This window comes from Salmo salar, chromosome 01, assembly GCF_965601325.2.
Source record: "Salmo salar chromosome 01, fSalSal1, whole genome shotgun sequence".
Classification (NCBI taxonomy): Eukaryota; Metazoa; Chordata; class Actinopteri; order Salmoniformes; family Salmonidae; genus Salmo; species Salmo salar.
In genome coordinates this window covers 70,802,383-70,822,857 of record NC_138291.1, presented here as the reverse complement: position 1 = coordinate 70,822,857, position 20,475 = coordinate 70,802,383, and the positions used below count along the sequence as shown (strand labels likewise).

General features: G+C 40.9%; 1 pseudogene; it reads left to right on the top strand.

Moving 5' to 3' along the window:
• LOC106605694 (putative E3 ubiquitin-protein ligase HECTD2) overlaps nucleotides 1-20,475 on the top strand; it is a 66,832-nt pseudogene that overhangs the window by 9,252 nt on the left and 37,105 nt on the right.

The window sequence follows — 20,475 nt, the reverse complement described above, 5'->3', positions numbered from 1 at the left end:
GGACCGCCACAGGAAAGGAAGACCCAGAGTTACCTCTGTTGCAGTGGATAAGTTCATTAGAGTTACCAGCCTCAGAAATTACAGCCCAAATAAATGCTTCACAGAGTTCAAGTAACAGACACATCTCAACATCAACTGTTCAGAGGAGAATGCGTGAATCAGGCCTTCATGGTCAAATTGCTGCAAAGAAACCACTAGTAAAGGACACCAATAAGGAGAAGAGACTTGCTTGGGCCAAGAAACACGAGCAATGGACATTAGACTGTTGGATATCTGTCCTTTGGTTTGATGAGTCCAAATTTGAGATTTTTGCTTCCAATCACCGTGTCTTTGTGAGACGCAGAGTATGTGAATGGATGATCTCCGCATGTGTGGTTCCCACCATGAAGCAGGGAGGAGGATGTGTAATGGTGTGGGGGTGCTTTGCTGGTGACACTGTCTGTGATTTATTTAGAATTCACACTTAACCAGCATGGCTACCACAGCATTCTGCAGCGATACGCCATCCCATCTGGTTTGCGCTTAGTGGGACTATAATTTGTTTTCAACAGAATAATGACCCAACACACCTCCAGGCTGTGTAAGGGCTATTTGACCAATAAGGAGAGTGATGGAGTGCTGCATCAGATGACCTGGCCTCCAGAATCACCTGACTTGAACACAATTGAGATGGTTTGGTTGGACTGCAGAGTTAAGGAAAAGCAGCCAACAAGTGCTCAGCATATGTGACCCGATTCAGGAAACTAGGCGTTTGTCGCAAGTCACAACTTCACAGGAGACCCGTTTGAATGTAAAAAAAAAAAATGTTTATCAAAATGCGTTTTTTGGCAAAAATGCCTTCTCGAATATGTGAACTTTCATGTGCCTTAATAACAAACTTGTATTGTGTAGTGGAGCTGCATAAGTGTTGCTCTCCATTTTCTGGAGGATCAAGTTTTGAAATCAGTGTAGTTAGAGTATGATAGCTTAAGAGGTGGAGAAAAGACCTGTCTCTGGATTACATCTTCAAACTAAGGGCAACCGTGGTATGGCATTCCTGACAGGGAGACGCACGCGTCCATGATGCATGTTGATGTATGCAGGTAAGATAGCTAGCTAGATTTTCAGATTTTACACGTTTATAATATTGACAGAAGTGGTTTCATTTCAAGCTAAAGTGTACTGTTAGCTAGCTAGCTAACGCTAGCTGGCTGGCTCGTTAGCTAACGTTACGTGTGTGATCTTAAACGTTGTTTACCTAGCTAGGTTCATTGTTTACCTAGCTAGCTAGCTAGCTGTATGTTTTAAGCTAAAGTGTACTGTTAGCTAGCTAACGTTAGCTGGCTGGCTCCCTAGCAGACGTTTATTCGTTTCCCAGAGCTGTTTGCTTTTCTAGTTAGAGCCTAACTAGACTGTAGTCTGTAGTCTGTAGTCTATCACAGTGCCATCCGTTTTGTTACCAAAGCGCCTTATACCACCCACCACTGCGACCTGTATGCTCCAGTCGGCTGGCCCTCGCTACATATTCATCGCCAGACCCACTGGCTCCAGGTCATCTATAAGTCTATGCTAGGTAAAGCTCCGCCTTATCTCAGCTCACTGGTTACGATAACAACACCCACCCGTAGCACGCGCTCCAGCAGGTATATCTCACTGGTCAAACCCAAAGCCAACACCTCCTTTGGCCGCCTTTCCTTCCAGTTCTCTGCTGCCAGTGACTGGAACGAATTGCAAAATTCGCTGAAGCTGGAGACTTACATTTCTCTCACTAACTTTAAACATCAGCTATCTGAGCAGCTAACCGATCGCTGCAGCTGTACATAGTCCATCTGTAAATAGCCCACCCAATCTACCTACCTCATCCCCATTTTTATTTACTTTGCTGCTCTTTTGCACACCAGTATCACTACTTACACACCATCATCTGCTCATCGTCATCTGCACATCAATCACTCCAGTGTTAATCTGCTAAATTGCAATTACTTTGCTACTATGGCCTATTTATTACCTTACCTCCTCATGCCATTTGCACACACTGTATATAGACTTTCTTTTTTTCTATTGTGTTATTGACTGTACGCTTGTTTATTCCATGTGTAACTCTGTGTTGTTTCTGTCGCACTACTTTGCCTTATCTTGGCCAGGTCGCAGTTGTAAATGAGAACTTGTTCTCAACTAGCTTACCTGGTTAAATAAAGGTGAAATATATATATTTTTTTTAAATGTTAGACATTGTTGGCTCTTTGTTTATTGTTGTTTAACTAGCTAACATTAGCTGGCTGGCTCGTTAGCTAACGTTACGTGACGTGTGTACAACACCAGGTGAATATGCCCGGTGTCAGTAAAGGTCTGCCAAAAAAAAAGCGTATTGAAATTGTTGCCAGCAGAGCTGGTTAGGCTGTTTTCATGTTATCCAGTGATAAACAAATCATCGGCCAGAGCATCAAGTGTACGCTCTGAGAACAAAACAAGATGGGTGGGGCTAAAGCTTAAGAGGGTGTGAACGTTGCTGAATGGGTGTAGACAAAGAAGAGCTTTTCACTAGATAACAAAACATTCAAAGGCATTCAAACATTCATTTTCTCAAAAGTGAGTTTACAAGTTGATCAACTTTCAAATCAGAAGTACTTTCCCATTGTTCCTCGAATGCAGTGTATGATACCATTTTGTAGCTCTGAGTCTCTACTTTTATCCAATGTAAAAAACACAATTTCACGGCATAAGACCGAATCCAGGTGGTGAGTCACATACTTCGGAACTCCTTCAAGACTGTTGGAAAAGCATTCCTTGTGAAGCTGGTTGAGAGAATACCAAGAGTTTGCGAAGCTGTCATCAAGGCAAAGGCTGCCTACTTTGAAAAAGCTTTTAATTTAACACTTTTTTGGTTATTACATGATTCCATATGTGTTATTTTATCGTTTTGATGTCTTCACTATTATTCTACAATGTTGAAAATAGTGAACCAAACTTTTGACTGGTATTGTATATATATTTAAAGAAGGGCAAATCTGAGGGGCACATGTCCCCTATCTTACCTGCATACTCTCTCTCTCTCTCTCTCTCTCTCTCTCAAATTCAAATGGCTTTACTGGCATGGAAAGTGTTACCACATACATTGCCAAAGCAAAAATAGACATATCAAATCAATGATGACGCAGATAGATAATAGGAAAAATTATAATACTCAATGTGGAGTAACAACTGGACACTACAGTAAGAAATTAAAGAGGACAATAATGAAATAGGGAGAAAAGCACAGGTAGCAAAGTTATTGCTCTTGTTGGTCATTTGGGCTCCAGAGTGGCGCAGTGGTCTAACGATCTGCATCTCGGTATTAAAGGTGATACTACAGACCCTGGTTTGACTGTATCGCAACCGGCCGTGATCGGGAGTCCCATAAGGTGGCGCACAATTGGCCCAGCGTCGTCCGGGTTAGAGGGGGTTTGGCCGGAGTAGGCCGTCATTGTAAAATAAGAATTTGTTCTTAACTCGCTTGCCTGGTAAAAAAAATTAAAATCCACTTGCTGTCTCTGGGTGTGGCAAGAAGCTAATATGGAGTGTACTATGGAAGGTATTGCTTTCTTATTCTTGACACTTCACCCAGACAAATTTAAGGTTAGAACTACCTTTCTAAGTGTTCTGATACTTCTAGTTTGGAGTTACATTTTTATGATAACATAGCTGCAGCATTTCACTTTAAAGTGTGTATACTATTGCTTACTAGGTGTGTCCAATCAATTTTAACCACTCCCCCTTCTAATTAGGGTTAATTGGAAAAGCTGTTAAACAGAGAACATTGTATTATTTCTTTGTACACCCTGATGAAGGCCATGCAGCCGAAACGCGTCGGTTTTTTAAAAACATTGTTTCTATTGAACATGCCATACTAATAAAGGCATTTTAATCAATTATATGAAGAGTGCCTTGGTCCTCCTTTCTTTTTGAAGACCAACTCAACCCTTTTACCAAAGAGCACCTTCTGTCTACCAACATTTACTATTGTGTACCTTAGTAGCGCTTCCCTTCCTCCTCTTTCTATTAGATGGCACAAAGAGGTTTTGAAGAGATAGAGTGCATGACATGAGGATAGGGGAGTATGGATTTCTCTATCGGTGGTCTGCCTATATGATTGAGCTCAGGGGGCTTCCAGCAGATGTTCTCTTCCTCCCTCTCCACTTGGTCACACACACACACACACACACACACAATCATTGAGTTGATATACAGTTGAAGTCGGAAGTTTACATACACTTAGGTTGGAGTCATTAAAACTTGTTTTTCAACCACTCCACAAATTTCTTGTTAACAAACTATAGTTTTGGCAAGTCGGTTAGGACATCTACTTTGTGCATGACACAAGTAATTTTTCCAACAATTGATTACAGACAGATTATTTCACTTATAATTCACTATCACAATTCCAGTGGGTCAGAAGTTTACATACACTAAGTTGACTGTGCCTTTAAACCTGATAGGAAATTCCAGAAAAGGATGTCATGGCTTTAGAAGCTTCTGATATGCTAATTGACATAATTTGAGTCAATTGGAGGTGTACCTGTGGATGTATTTCAAGGCCTACATTCAAACTAAGTTCCTCTTTGCTTGACATCATGGGAAAATCAAAAGAAATCCAGGACCTCAGAAAAATAATGTAGACCACAAGTCTGGTTCATCCTTGGGAGCAATTTCCAAATGCCTGAACGTACCACGTTCATCTGTACAAACAACAGTACGCAAGTATAAACACCATGGGACCACGCACCCGTCATACCTCTCAGGAAGGAGACGCGTTCTGTCTCCTAGAGATGAACGTACATTGGTGCGAAAAGTGCAAATCAATCCTATAACCACAGCAAAGGACCTTGTGAAGAGGCTGGAGGAAACTGGTACAAAAGTATCTATATCCATAGTAAAATGAGTCCAATATTGACATAACCTGAAAGGCCACCCAGCAAGGAAGAAGACACTGCTCCAAAACCGCCATAAAAAAGCCAGACTACGGTTTGCAACTGCACATAGGGACAAAGATCATACTTTTTTTGGAGAAATGTCCTCTGGTCTGATGAAACAAAAATATAACTTTTTGGCCATAATGACCATCATTATGTTTGGAGGAAAAAGGGGGATGCTTGCAAGCCGAAGAACACCATCCCAACCGTGAAGCACAGGGGTGGCAGCATCATGTTGTGGGGGTGCTTTGCTGCAGGAGAGACTGGTGCACTTCACAAAATAGATGGCATCATGAGGGAGGACAATTATGTGGATATATTGAAGCCTCATCTCAAGACATCAATCAGGATGTTAAAGCTTGGTTGCAAATGGGTCTTCTAAATGGACAATGACCTCAAGCATACTTCCAAAGTTGTGGAAAAATGGCTTAAGGACAACAAAGTCAAGGTATTGGAGAGGCCACCACAAAGCCCTGACCTCAACCCTATAGAAAATGTGTGGGCAGAACTGAAAAAGCGTGTGCAAGCAAGGAGGCCTACAAACCTGACTCAGTTACACCATGATGGAGAGTCTCCCAGAACAGAGCCTTGGCCAAACTCCTAATCCCCAAAATGGGAGAATTAAACAATATTGCTACTTTTGAGAATGTGGGAATAGTCCGTGGACACTTAAGGGACAGTTATGACGAGTGTGTTTCATTTGGTGATAGCATGAAGAACAGAAAACGCACATAATGGTATCTCTTAAAGTGTACATTTCCCAGCTGTCAGGTTTACATCTAAATATTGTGAAAAGTATGTGATTAAACATGGAATTATTTGTGAAAAGATGTAATGTCATGTTAACCTTCTAAATGAGAGTATGGATTTTCGTATAAAGATGAACTAGTCAGTGGCCACACCCCCATGAGCCCAGACATCACTTTAGGCATCATGGACCGCCCTTTTCTACTGTTACATATAAAACCCACTGCTGATGAAATTCACATCAGACTAAGCAAACTCCAGCATGAGCTGTGGTTGCGAATGGTTCAGACCACGCAAACCCAGGTGTTAGCTAAGGTTGCAAATGGTTGAATTTCTAAGACCAAAACGTGTCGGGTGATGCTGGTGTGTGAAGTGGTTTAAAGTACAACTCTAACAAAGGACAAGATTATACCACGTGGAGCATTGGCTACACAGATGGAAATGGTTAAACTCTGAGACTATCGATCCCTACAGAATAAGAGCAAATCTTAGACGTATAATTACTAGTCTGCAACTAGAAATCACGTGAGTCTAGGACGACAATACAGACAACCGCCGAAGCATCTATTCTATGAGAACATTTCTGAATGGTACTCTGAAGTATCCATCTAACCACAAACATAGAAGACAACAACGACATCTGGGCGTAAATATGAATTGCAATTTCTTTTCGAATGAGTGGCCGTTCATGGGCAAAGGATTAGCATTTCAAGTAATATAATTATAGACTGTGTGTAATGAATCCATTTGTTTTTCCCGCTCTTTCTCAGTCCCACCTTTTTCCTTTTGTCTACCAAGCTGTCATATCAGCTTAGCCCACTAGGGACTTTCCTATCATTGTTAGTAACCAATATCTACTGTTTGTTTGTTATGTATTTCTGTGATTTAGTTAGTTAGTAAATAAATAATTAAGCCAATTTGTATATTGCTGATTCATTATGGAAATTAGGGTTCGTGCAGATGACCAATAATTTTACAACATTCAGATGAGACTGATAGAAGGTAAAGAACAATGATTGACAGCTATTGATATAAAAGATCTTCAGCTCTTTAAGAGTGGATTCGGGAGATAGCCGCTCTATATAAACTAATGCTTCCCCGGTGCCCCAGGTTATTAATGGTTTAATTGTTGCATGGTTTAATTCAATGAAGTTATCAATTAAACGTTAGGTAATTGATTTGAAAATAGCATGTCATCTCATTTAACCATAGTAGAGACACGACAATATCTTACACCACCTTTTGCAAAATGTTAAATACAAATGTCATCTTTGAATACAAATTTCACTGTTAAGTGTTTTGTTCACAGATTATTAACACATTGTTTTCATCAGAAGAGAAATGTGTGCAATTGTCTTCACTGTTTCCAGCAATCAGTAAATACTACTGCACACATTTCAAAATTTTTCAGAAAACAAGCCTGAAACAATGTCTAAAGACTTGACATCTAGTGGAAGCGATAGGAACTGCAATCTGGGTCCTAACCCATTAGATACTCTATAGGCATTCAATTGAAAATAACAAAAAATCCAACTTCCTGGATGGATTTTCCTCAGGTTTTCACCTACTATATCAGTTCTGTTATACTCACTGACATTATTTTTAACAGTTTTGCAAACTTTAGAGTGTTTTCTATCAAAATCTACCAATTATATGCATAACCGAGCGTCTGGACCTGAGTAACAGGCAGTTTACTTTGGGTACACTTCTCATCCAGATGTCGAAATACTGCCCCCAAGCCATAAGAAGTTAATGCAATTAAATTCACAGGGGAGATATCATGTGACCAATGACAGGCAAAGGAGATGAAGATGTCAGCTCTGAGGGGATATGTGTGGTTGTTAAACTATTTTTTTGCCTGCAGCTACGGGAGAGATGCAATAATGGCCTGTCAGCAAATAGTAAAGGAAGGCTATTAGAGAACCGTCTGCAACTTCATCAATATTTCAATGCATGTCAAGCACTCGGCTCCACACTCTGTGTGCATATGGTTTCTTCATGCTGTAAGGGCTGCCATTTGGGTGAAGTTGACCACTAGGGAGAGCAGAGCACCACTGCCAACAGCCCAGCAGTTCTAAAAAGTCCAGAAAGTTCAGTCCTGCTGCTTCACATTTACATTCTTTCTTCGCCACATGCTCCAGCGTTTGCCCCAAGGTTATTTCTGACGATGCGCTCGTACTGACCACAATCCTCTAGGACTCAGTGCCTTGACTTGAACTTCTCTTTACCTAAAGTGAAATATCTCTTGACCCCTTTCTATTTTGCTTTATTTTTTCAAATGTCCCTCTGAATCATGCATGGAAACACACATGCACACAAAAATACACGCACGCACGCACGCACGCACACGCACACGCACACACACACACACACACACACACACACACACACACACACACACACACACACACACACACACACACACACACACACACACACACACACACACACAGCCCTGACTTGTTGTAGGGTCTCTTGGTTTAAGATGGATCAATTAGCCTCCAGTCACTTTCAGATTAGCCCCAATCCAGTGAATGAGAACAATTACCTACAACACTGGGCAAATTAAACAGTAATTTGCTTCTAAAGCCAGGCTGAGCAACAAATTCAAATCTGCTCACCCTCAACACAAGCCATTTATTTTTCCCTCTCTCTCTCTTTTTTCTCCCTCTCCCCCGAAAGGAAAGATAAACACCCACACTAACACTGTGTATGAGTCTACCAAACCCCATCAAGCCCTGTCTCGGAGGGGATTGGGGATAAGGCTGTCAATCCCTTCTAATTGACCACACATGCACTCAGGAAGACATGGCAGGTATTGAGAGGTAAAGGGAACTTTCACCATGTCATGTTATTATTGCTCTAACTTAATTAAGGGTTGGCAAAGTATTGGCTTCTTGGTGAAGAGGAAACTCCAGCATGCAGCCAAGCACCAAGCAGGTAGATCATAGCACCCATGCAACTGGACTCTTTGGCAAGTAGTGGGGTTTAGAGGGACAACAGAGTGTTTAGAGTGTTTTATATCCAAATCTACCAATTATATGCATATCCTAGCTTCTGGGCCTGAGTAACAGGCAGTTTACTTTGGGCACGCTTCTCATCCAGAATACGAAATACTGCCCCCAAGCCATAAAAAGTTAAGCTGCAGCCCTCTTCATTTCCCTCGGATCGCTTAAGAATAGCGTACTTAATAACGCTTATGTCATAATGACAAAATTCTTACTAGCTAGTAAATCAACACAAGCAAACCAGAAACAGACACTTTTTTTCTGTAAATGACATTTAGCTTAGGAAGTGATTTGATAAAATGTTTTATCAAAGGTAGGCCAAACGCTTGCTTGCATCAATCATCAAATGCTAACGTGGCAACATGTTATGCTATTTTGGTCAAGACAGAAATTCCCTTGGCATCCATGAATACACGCCACTCGATGTAGCCTATGTCTCTGACTCATATTTCTGAACAGCTGAATTAAAAACCCTGTGGCAATATGAATGAACATTCCAAAATATTATACAGTCAAAAGTTTGGATACACCTACTCATTCAAGGGCTTTTCTTTATTTGTACTATTTTCTACATTTTAGAATAATAGTGAAGACATCAAAACTATGAAAAAACACATATGGAATCATGTAGTAACCAAAAAAGGGTTAAACAAATTTAAATATATTTTAGATCTTAACCCTTTCACACGTACCATCACACGGGGTGTGATCGTTCTACAGTGGTCCCTGAAGCGTACGATCACACCCCGTGTGATTAGAACACTAATTTAGAATGCTCATTTAGAACGGCCAGTTTCGAATGACGCAACAATCAACATTTGAGCTGGCCACACTTTTTTCAGAAACTATTTACACAAACAGTCCTTACGTAAACTATACCATGAATTAGCTAATAACAATTACTATGTACAATTATTGAAAGTAATCCGACAATTAGTTTCAGCGCGCAGCTGGCCACACTTTTTTCAGAAACTATTTACACAAACACAGTCCTTACAAAGTTATGTCCAGAATGTGAGCAGTTTATTTTTGGATGCAATGTTCAGATATTCACAGAAGTATCTATAGCATAACACAATCATCCTAACCGGAAAAATGTAGGCTACATTTGTCCTAGCGCTGAGGAAAGATTGACGCAACACAAGCGGTCATATTTTCTAACTCTCGGCTGACATAAACTACACTATGAATTAGCTAATAGCAATTACTATGTACAATTAATCACATCACGGGTTTGCTCACCGTTGATCAAAATAATTCAGTAAAACACTTTCTAGAAATCGAAAGTAATCCGACGATTAGTTTCAGCGCGCAGCCATGCATTTTTTTCCTCACAGAAATCGAAGATAATAACAGACAAGATGAGTTCGGTCTGTTTATAGTATGCACGTTGAAGGGGTGTGTCTACCGTCGTTCACATCCCACCATTCATTTCCAGAAGTCCTCAAAAAATGAGTGAACTCTTACTCACCTCATTTTGTTATAACATCTTTGGTCAGACGATTACGTGAAACCCAGAATGCATTGTATGTCAACAAACATGGCTCCATACACATAGCTGGAATTAGCTTAGCTAATCATAATCAGTATAACCTTCAAATAAGTATTTTACACACATAATATGTGCCCATTACAATCTATGCAAGAATCGGAATGCATGATTTGTCACCTAGAATTGAAAACATGTGAATAAGACAGTAAATACACAAATAATTACCACACAAAACATTTTCTGATGGTGATTTATTGATACAAGTGACGCATGCCGGCAGTCAATCACGTCCCCTCTCACTCTGAGCCATTCAGTGTTGTTGTTTATGTATGTAGCTAGTGAGCTAAGCTGTAGCATTAGCAATGTCTTTCAAAAGGAGACAACTCACAAATGTGGAAATTCTGGAGATTTTTTTAAATTCTGACAATGAGTCTGAGTATGAAAGTCAGGAATCAGATTCTGACAGTGACAGTGAGGAGCTGCCCCCCAACCTTGTAGCCATTGAGAACCCTGAATCTGAGGACCCCTTGTCCACTGACCAAGTACCAGGTCCCTTTGAAGATGCTGGTGGTGATGGAGGCAGACCGACAGTGGATGAAGTACAAAAATAGACGACTATTACATATTGGCCTATGTGTTTTCTTGCTGTGTTTTCATCCAGTAAAACTGTTAAGGAGAGAACGTTAGCATACAAAAGCTGTCCTCAATCTTCAGCTGGAAAGATGTCCAGTTCCAGTTATGATATTGGCAAATAGTGTTTGTGTTTTCTGAAAGTACAGAATAAAGAGGAATTATTCATTAGAATACAATATAAGGATATAGCAATAAAACAATATTACAAATAACATAATAAACACTGCTATAAAAATAGTTTATTGCATTGACAAAATCACAGATTTGAGTTATAACAGTAAGAAACTAACTTTTGAGCTCCACAAGGGGGCAAGGCAGGGCAGAACAGAGCCATGCTGAATAGACCAAATAAACAAACCATGGTCATATGTTTTATTTTATTTAACTAGGCAAGTCATTTAACAACAAATTATTATTTACCTATGATGGCCTACACCGGCCAAACTCGGACAACGCTGGGCCAATTGTGCGCTGCCCTATGGGACTCCCAATCACAGCCAGTTGTGATACAGCCTGGAGATGTAGCACTGAGATGCAGTGCCATTGACCGCTGCGCCACTAGGGAGTCATAAGGTCAGGGTAGCTTCAAAATACAACACAAGCTAATACTTCTCCGACGCAACTAGCATTGTTTTACAGAGCTAATAGAAGAATGTAGCTAGCTACCTAAGCACGATTGAATATAACATAAAGGTTATAAAATGAGTAACGTTACCTCACGTGTCCGCGGTTATAAAGAATATACACAAATCTATTATGCTCCATACATACAGTACGCTACAATTACAACGTAATAATGCACTTACTTTGATAGAAACGCACACATTTCCAAAGTTATTACTAGTAACGAAAACAATGAGGGCAACAGATGGAAAATGTGAACACGTGTGCAGATCCTGTTCTGACGGGAGATTAGCAAATGTCTGCAGACTTGAACTGCACAAACAATTGGAAAGTGCTTGGGGAATTTTGTCCGGGTCAGAAATGTCCCAAAAATTAAATTGTCCGCAAAAGAAAAAATGACTATTTTTATGTGAATGAATGAGGAGGCGGAACACACCTAAATTCAAACTGTTCTTAGAAAATAAAAACTTGTTCGAAAATCATTTGAAATTGAAGTTGAAACAGCCTATAAATAAAAACAGTCTGCATGCTTTGGTTTGAGGACAGCGCGGATTAAATGCACTGTTACGTATCAATCACATCCTGGAATGGAGAGAACGTTCGAACATCACGTGCATAAAAAAACTCACGCTGGGGCGACCGTTAGAGATATTTGGAACTCACGCGTGAAAGGGTTAAATTCTTCAAAGTAGCCATCCTTTGCCTTGATGACAGGTTTGCACACTCTTGGCATTCTCTCAACCAGCTTCATGAAGAATGCTTTTCCAACAGTCTTGAAGGAGTTCCCACATATGCTGAACACTTGTTGGCTGCTTTTCCTTCTCTCTGTGGTCCAACTCGTCCCAAATCATCTCAATTGGGTTAAGGTAGGGTGATTGTGGAGGCCAGATCATCTGATCCACATCCTGGAGATGTGTCACCAGCAAAGCACCCCCACACCATCACACCTCCTCCGCCATGCTTCACGGTGGGAACCACACATGCGGAGATCATCCATTCACCTACTCTGCGTCTCACAAAGACACAGTGGTTGGAACCAAAAATCTCAAATTGGACTCATCAGACCAAAGGACAGATTTCCACCGGTCTAATGTCCATTGCTCGTGTTTCTTGGCCCAAGCAAGTCTCTTCTTCTTATTGGTGTCCTTTAGTAGTGGTTTCTTTGCAACAATTCAACCATGAAGACCTGATTCACGCATTCTCCTCTGAACAATTGATGTTGAGATGTGTCTGTTACTTGAACTCTGTGAAGCATTTATTTGGGCTGCAATTTCTTAGGCTGGTAACTCTAATGAACTTATCCTCTGCAGCAGAGGTAACTCTGGGTCTTCCTTTCCTGTGGAGGTCCTCATGAGTGCCAGTTTTATCATAGCACTTAATGGTTTTTGCAACTGCACTTGAAGAAACTTTAGAAGTTCTTCAAATGTTCTGTATTGACTGACCTTCACTTCTTAATCTTAAAGTAATGATGGACTGCCATTTCTCTTTGCTTATATGAGCTGTTCTTGCCATAATATGGACTTGGTCTTTTACCAAATAGGGCTATCTTCTGTACACCCCTACCTTGTCACAACACAAGTGATTGGCCCAAACATAGTAAAAAGTTAAGAAATTCCACAAATTATTATGTTTAACAAGGCACACCTGTTAATTGAAATGCACTCCAGGTGACTACCTCATGAAGCTGGCTGAGAGAATGACAAGATTGTGCAAAGCTGTCATTAAAACAAAGGATGGCTACTTTGAAGAATTTCAAATATAAAATATATTTGGATTTGTTTAACACTTTTTTGGTTAGAACTTCATTTCATGTGTATTTTTTCATAGCTTTGATGTCTTCACTATTATTCTACAATGTAGGAAATAGTAAAAATATAGAAAAACCCCGGATTAAGTACGTGTGTCCAAACTTTTGACTGATATTGTATATATTAATAAAATACAAATTAGAAGAAAAAAAAAGAAAAAACTAGTGCACTGGGTCTTTGCTAGTCCTGTATTAACTGACGGATATAGCCGTCTGTAGCGTGGGGGAGAAATGTTTATCCCAACCGTTGCATTGATTCTCTTTGTGGGTAGAGCCTGTTAGATCGTGAAAAAGATGGGTAGAGACAATGTGTGTCCACACTTAACGGAAGGTCAGCCGGAGTCAACTGAATGTCATGCAGTGAATGTACTAAGTGATTACACTGACTGATTGGGTTGTGGTTAATGACTTGGTTTTCTTAATCTGAACAAGTCGCAGTCTGAGGATCTCGCTATCAAAGCCTTCTGAATCATATGCATTGTGGAACTACTGTATGTATCCCATCTGTGTCTTTGCAAGCAGTGAAAAAACAATTTACATATCTGCCACAGTACACATTAGTCATGTGTATTACACTATGTAGAGAGAACTGTGTGTGTCTTTTGTAATTTCCCAGGGAGGGAGCTACCTCCTATTTGCTGTGATGTGATGCAGAAACAGAGGTTCTCCATCGACACAATTCCCCACGAGGTGAAGGCCCCGTTCCCCTCTGACCCTGTCATCCCTCTCCGCACTAAAACCACCAAAGAGTTCCAGTGAGTAACACCACCTCTCCCAATTACCTACATTATGACCTTCCTTTGACCTTGTGTAACAGTGAGTAGCCTACCTTATTCCCCTCTTATGATCACCATGACCTTTGATTTGCTATGACAAGGATTTATGTATTCTTTCCACGGTGTTCAAATCAAATCAAAGTTTTTTTGTCACGTGCGCCGAACACAACAGCTGTAGACCTCACAGTGAAATGCTTACTTACAGGCTCTAACCAATAGTGCAAAAAAGGTGTTAGGTGAACAATAGGTAAGTAAAGAAATAAAACAACAGTAAAAAGAGGCTATTTACAGTAGCAAGGCTATAAAAGTAGCGAGGCTACATACAGACACCGGTTAGTCAGGCTGATTGAGGTGGTATGTACATGTAGATATGGTTAAAGTGACTATGCATATATGATGAACAGAGAGTAGCAGTAGTGTAAAGAGGGGTTGGCGGGTGGTGGGTGGCGGGACACAATGCAGATAGCCCGGTTAGCAAATGTGCGGGAGCACTGGTTGGTCGGCCCATTTGAGGTAGTATGAACAGGAATGTATAGTTAATGTGAAAATGCATATATGATAAACAGAGTAGCAGCAGTGTAAAAAGAGGGGTTGGGGGGTCACACAATGCAAATAGTCTGCGTAGCCATTTGATTACCTGTTCAGGGGTCTTATGGCTTGGGGGTAAAAACTGTTGAGAAGCCTTTTTGTCCTAGACTGGGTACTCCGGTACCGCTTGCCATGCGGTAGTAGAGAGAACAGTCTATGACTGGGGTGGCTGGGGTCTTTGACAATTTTTAGGGCCTTCCTCTGACACCGCCTGGTGTAGAGGTCCTGGATGGCAGGCAGCTTAGCCCCAGTGATATACTGGGCCGTACGCACTACCCTCTGTAGTGCCTTGTGGTCAGAGGCCGAGCAATTGCCGTACCAGGCAGTGATGCAACCAGTCAGGATGTGCTCGATGTTGCAGCTGTAGAACCTTTTGAGGATCTCAGGACCCATGCCAAATATTTTTTGTTTCCTGAGGGGGAATAGGCTTTGTCATCTTCACAACTGTCTTGGTGTGTTTGGACCATTCTATTTTGTTGTTGATGTGGACACCAAGAAACTTGAAGCTCTCAACCTGCTCCACTACAGCCCCGTCGATGAGAATGGGGGCATGCTCGGTCCTCATTTTTCTGTAGTCCACAATCATCTCCTTAGTCTTGGTTACGTTGAGGGATAGGTTGTTATTCTGGCACCACCTGGCCAGGTCTCTGACCTCCTCTCTATAGGCTGTCTCGTCGTTGTCGGTGATCAGGCCTACCATTGTTGTGTCATCTGCAAACTTAATGATGGTGTTGGAGTCGTGCCTGGCCTGGCCATGCAGTCATGGGTGAAGAGGGAGTACAGGAGGGGACTGAGCACGCACCCCTGTGGAGCTCCAGTGTTGAGGATCAGCGTGGCAGATGTGTTGCTACCTACCCTCACCACCTGGGGAGGCCCGTCAGGAAGTCCAGGATCCAGATGCAGAGGGAGGTGTTTAGTCCCAGGATCCTTAGCTTAGTGATGAGCTTTGAGGGTACTATGGTGTTGAACGCTGAGCTGTAGTCAATGAATAGCATTCTCACATAAGTGTTCCTTTTGTCCAGGTGGGAAAGGGCAGTGTGGAGTGCAATAAAGATTGCATCATCTGTGGAACTGTTTGGGCGGTATGCAAATTGGAGTGGGTCTAGGGTTTCTGGGATAATGGTGTTGATGTCAGCCATTACCAACCTTTCAAAGCACTTCATGGCTGCAGGGAAGACAGAGCGAGCCCCAATCTCAGGGGACTGGCGGGATGTGTGGGATTTCTACCTGACTACCTTTGACTCCTTTCTAGAGATCAATGCTGCCTTCAAGGTAATGGATTTTCAAATGGTTCATGTTGGCTTTTTGTTTTATGTTTTGGCTTTTCCAAAAGATACCTTACTAATTTTATAATATTCTAAGTCCTTTAGTTTACATTAGTTCCATTTCTTAAATTATTGATATTTGCAGCACCTGTTTCTCTGTTGTGAATTCTCTTAAGATGTAAAGCATACAGAACAGCATGTACTCGTTCTGGAAAGTGTTATTAATGAGGAAACCAACAGTGCGTAATGTAAGAGTTAAAAAATGTGTAATCCATACTGCTCATAACGGTCCAAGCCTTGTTTTGTTGGCGTCATGCGAGAATAGTTCAACACACACACATATGTCCTCCCTCCCTCGTTAAAAAGCCCTTAAATAAAACCATACAACAGCGGGAAACACTCTTTTCCTCCTATCTTAGAAGCTAATGGCCCATTTAACACAATAGAGGATTCTGGAGTCAACTCAAAATGTGTGAATGCTGTTTATGATGCTTTACTGTGCACTGTAAGTACATGTAAGTACATGACATTTCTAGGGAAAAGGATATCGTATGGCAAAAACCCCAGAATTAAATCATATTCAGATTTTTTTCCCTGAAAGTTCTTCCTGAAACTAGCAGCATTTGGGTCATATTTACCCGATTTAAAGGTTAACTCATGTTTGTTTATGTTCTTTTAGCCCCAAGACATCCAGAAATCCGTGTTGAAGGGAATTATTAACAGCTTATTGAGAGAATGGAAAGGGTGAGTGCTGCGTTCAATTTATACCTCTACTACCATTTACTGTTACTATGATTACTGTTGCTACACTGCAGAAACTGTTTACCATACATACAGCATTGCTTATGTGTACTTAACTTCTTTGGGATAGGGGGCAGTATTTTGACGTCCGGATGAAAAGCGTGCCCAAAGTAAACTGCCTGCTGCTCAGGCCCAGAAGCTAGGATATGCATATAATTGGTAGATTTGGATAGAAAACACTGAAATGTTTCTAAAACTGTTAAAACAATGTCTGAGTATAACAGAACTGAAATGGCAGGCGAAACCCCGAGGACAAACCATTCCCACCCAAAACAAATTCATCCTACCGCTGATTTCAATGGCTGGCACTTTTATAATAGGGCGAAATCGTGCCCGATTGCAGTTCCTAGGGCTTCCACTAGATGTCAACAGTCTTTAGAAAGAGTTTCAGGCTGGTTTTTGGAAAAATGAGCCAGAAATTGTAGTTTTTCTAGGTGGCTCCCATTTTGGCTGTAGTGTTTCCAAGCGCGTGACTGAGAGCGTGTTCTTTGGTATTTTTCGCCGGTAAAGACAATAACAATTCTCCGTCTTAAATTTGATCGTTTATTTGCGTATTAGGGTACCTAAGGATTGATTATAAACATTGATTGACTTGTTTGGATAAGTTCTATTGGTAACATTTGGGATTCATTTTGTATGCATTTTCAAGGAGGGAAACCGAATGGATTATTGACTGAAGCGCGCCAGCTAAACTGAGTTTTTATGGATATAAAGAAGGACATTATCGAACAAAAGGACCGTTTGTAATGTAACTGAGACCTTTTGGAGTGCCAACAGAAGAAGATCTTCAAAGGTAAGGCATTTTTTATATCGCTATTTCTGACTTTCCTGTCGGAACTCCCTGGTTGAAAATTATTTGTTATGCATTTGTGTGCTGGGCGCTGTCCTCAGATAATTGCATGGTTTGCTTTCGCCGTAAAGCCTTTTTGAAATCTGACACCTTGGCTGGATTAACAACAAGTTAAGCTTTACTTTGATGTATTGCACTTGTGATTTCATGAAAGTTTAATATTTATAGTAATATAATTTGAATTTGGCGCTCTGCAATTTCACCTGAAATTGTCGAAATGGGACGGTAGCGTCCCACTAATCCGAAAATTCCACCCAAAAACTATATTTTGGTATTTGTTTTATTAGTCCATTGTTGATATAGTCCCAAAATGTTTTGCATGTCAGCAATCAAGTTTTCAAGATATATGAAAGTATCTTGAAAACTTCATTGCTGACATTCAAAACATTTTGGGACTATATCACCTGTGGACCAATGAAACAAATACCAAAATATCATTTTTGGGTGGAGTTTTCCTTTATCATACAAATTAAATGAAGTCCAATGTTATTCGTCACATGCTTCGTAAGCAACAGGTGTCGACTAACAGTGAAATGTTTACCGCCCTTCCCAACAATGCAGAGAGAAAGAAAATTGAGAAATAATAGAAAGTATTAATAGATAAACATGAGTAACGACAACTTGGTTATACACAAGGGGTACCAGTACTGAGTCGATGTGCAGGGGTACGAGGTAAATGAGGTAGATATGTTTTTATATTTAGGAACAAAGTGACAGTAAACAGTAGCAGCAGCGTATGTGATGAGTTAAAAAAGTTAGTGCAAAAAGGGTCAAAGCAGATAGTTAAATAGTTAACCAAATAGCTACCCGGACTATTTAGCAGTCTTATGGCTTGGGGGTAGAAGCTGTTCCGGGTCCTGTTGGTTCCATTTTCCATTTCCATTTAAGTCATTTAGCAGACGCTCTTATCCAGAGCGACTTACAAACTGTGGCAGTGGATGTTCATTTAATCCCTACAGTACACCGTGTCTCTGTCCTCTTACACCTGAGTATGTTTTATTGCAGCAGTAGTTCTGTCTGTTGGTCTAATGCCTAGCTTTACATTACAATGGGCCAGGCCAAGCAAGACACGCTGGAATCCTTAGGCCTCTTCCCCTTCCATACAGCCCATTGACTCCAGTCATATCTCAGTCAGTCAGTGCACAGCAGTACTGCAACAGTTACTCTCTGTGTCCTGAGCTAGCTGTGTTACTAGAGTCGTTGATTTCACTTAACCTAAAATCTAGTAACCCTAGTCCACCTAAGGAAAATGCTGTTGGTCATTAATAATTTAACTCCTCAGAATAAATCTGTACTTGCTGTAACTGACAGTGTATGACAATTGTAAAAAAGATAGGCTACAACAATTCTGTTTTGTATTCAATTTCCTATCTTTAAGTTTAGGCCTATTCTTTTGCTAAATGTTAATCTAAAGAATTGGACTGCACACTGCACATTCAGAAAGTATTCAGAGCCCTTGACTTTTTCCACATTTTGTTACAGCCTTGTTCTTAAATGGATTTTAAACAATTTCCCTCATCAATCTACACACAATACCCGATAATGACAAAGCAAAAACAGTAAAAAAAATAAAATAGCACCTTTGGCAGCGATTACAGCCTTAAATCTTCTTGGGTATTATGCTACAAGCTTGGCACATCTGTATTTGGGGAGTTTGTCCCATTCTTCTCTCCCATTCCTCTCAAGCTCTGTCTGATTGGATGGGGAGTATCGCTGCACAGCTATTTTCATGTCTCTCCAGAGATGTTCGATTGGGTTCAAGTCCAAGCTCTCGATGGGCCACTCAAGGACATTCAGAGACTTGTCCCGAAGCCACTCCTGCGCTGTCTTGGCTGCGTGCTTAGGGTCATTGTCCTGTTGGAAGGTGAACTTTTGCCCTAGTCTGAAGTCCTGAGCGCTCTGGAGAAGGTTTTCATCAAGGATCTCTCTGTACTTTGCTCCATTCATCTTTTCCCTCGATCCTGACTATTCTCCCAGTCCCTGCCGCTGAAAAACTGGGCGGCCAGCTCTAGGAAGAGTCTTGGTGGTTCCAAACTTCTACCATGTAAAAATGATCGAGGCCACTGTGTTTTTGGGAACCTTCAATGCTGCAGAAATGTTTTCTGAACCTTCCCCAGATCTGTGAACACAATCCTGTCTCGGAGCTCTACGGCCAATTCCTTTGACCTGATGGCTTGGTTTTATCTCTGATATACACTGTCAACTGTGGAACCTTAAATAGACAGGTGTGTGCCTATCCAAATGATGTCCAATTAATTGAATTTACCACAGGTGGACTCCAATCAAGTTGTAGAAACATCACAAGGATGATCAGTGGAAACAAGATGCATCTGAGCTCAATTTAGAGTCTCATAGCAAAGGGTCTGAATACTTATGTAAATAAGGTATCTGTTTTTTTATTTTTAATACATTTGCAAAAATGTTAAAACATGTTTTTGTTTTGTCGTTATGGGACATTGTGTGTAGATTGATGAGGATAACAATTAATTTAATACATTTTAGAATAGGGCTGTAACGTATCAAAAGGTGGAAAAAGTGAAGGGGTCTGAATACTTTCCGAATGCTCTGTACTTCTCATAAGCTTCACGTTTTTCCTCTCTCCCTGCTTGTCCATTCCACGTTTTTGATGATAGAGCTCCCTCTTCTGTGCCATACCTCATATGAACAGTTCAAAGTCTAATGCAGCGCTACAGAAGGTGAGCCTCCCCCAGTTCTTCTCTCGCTGTGACTACCCTCAGTGGAACAGCTCTGTGAGTCAGAGCCGAAACTCAAAACAGAGCATCACGCCTCCATATGAAGTGTGACCGTAAAGGGACACATGTTATGGAGAGAGAAGGATATTGCACAATCATTCTTCATTCTAAAGATGGAAATTATTATGGATCTGGATCAGACCAGAGACTGTGGGTTGCTCTCTTCCTCTTCACAGAAATCTTCCTGCTTCCATATTTGCAGT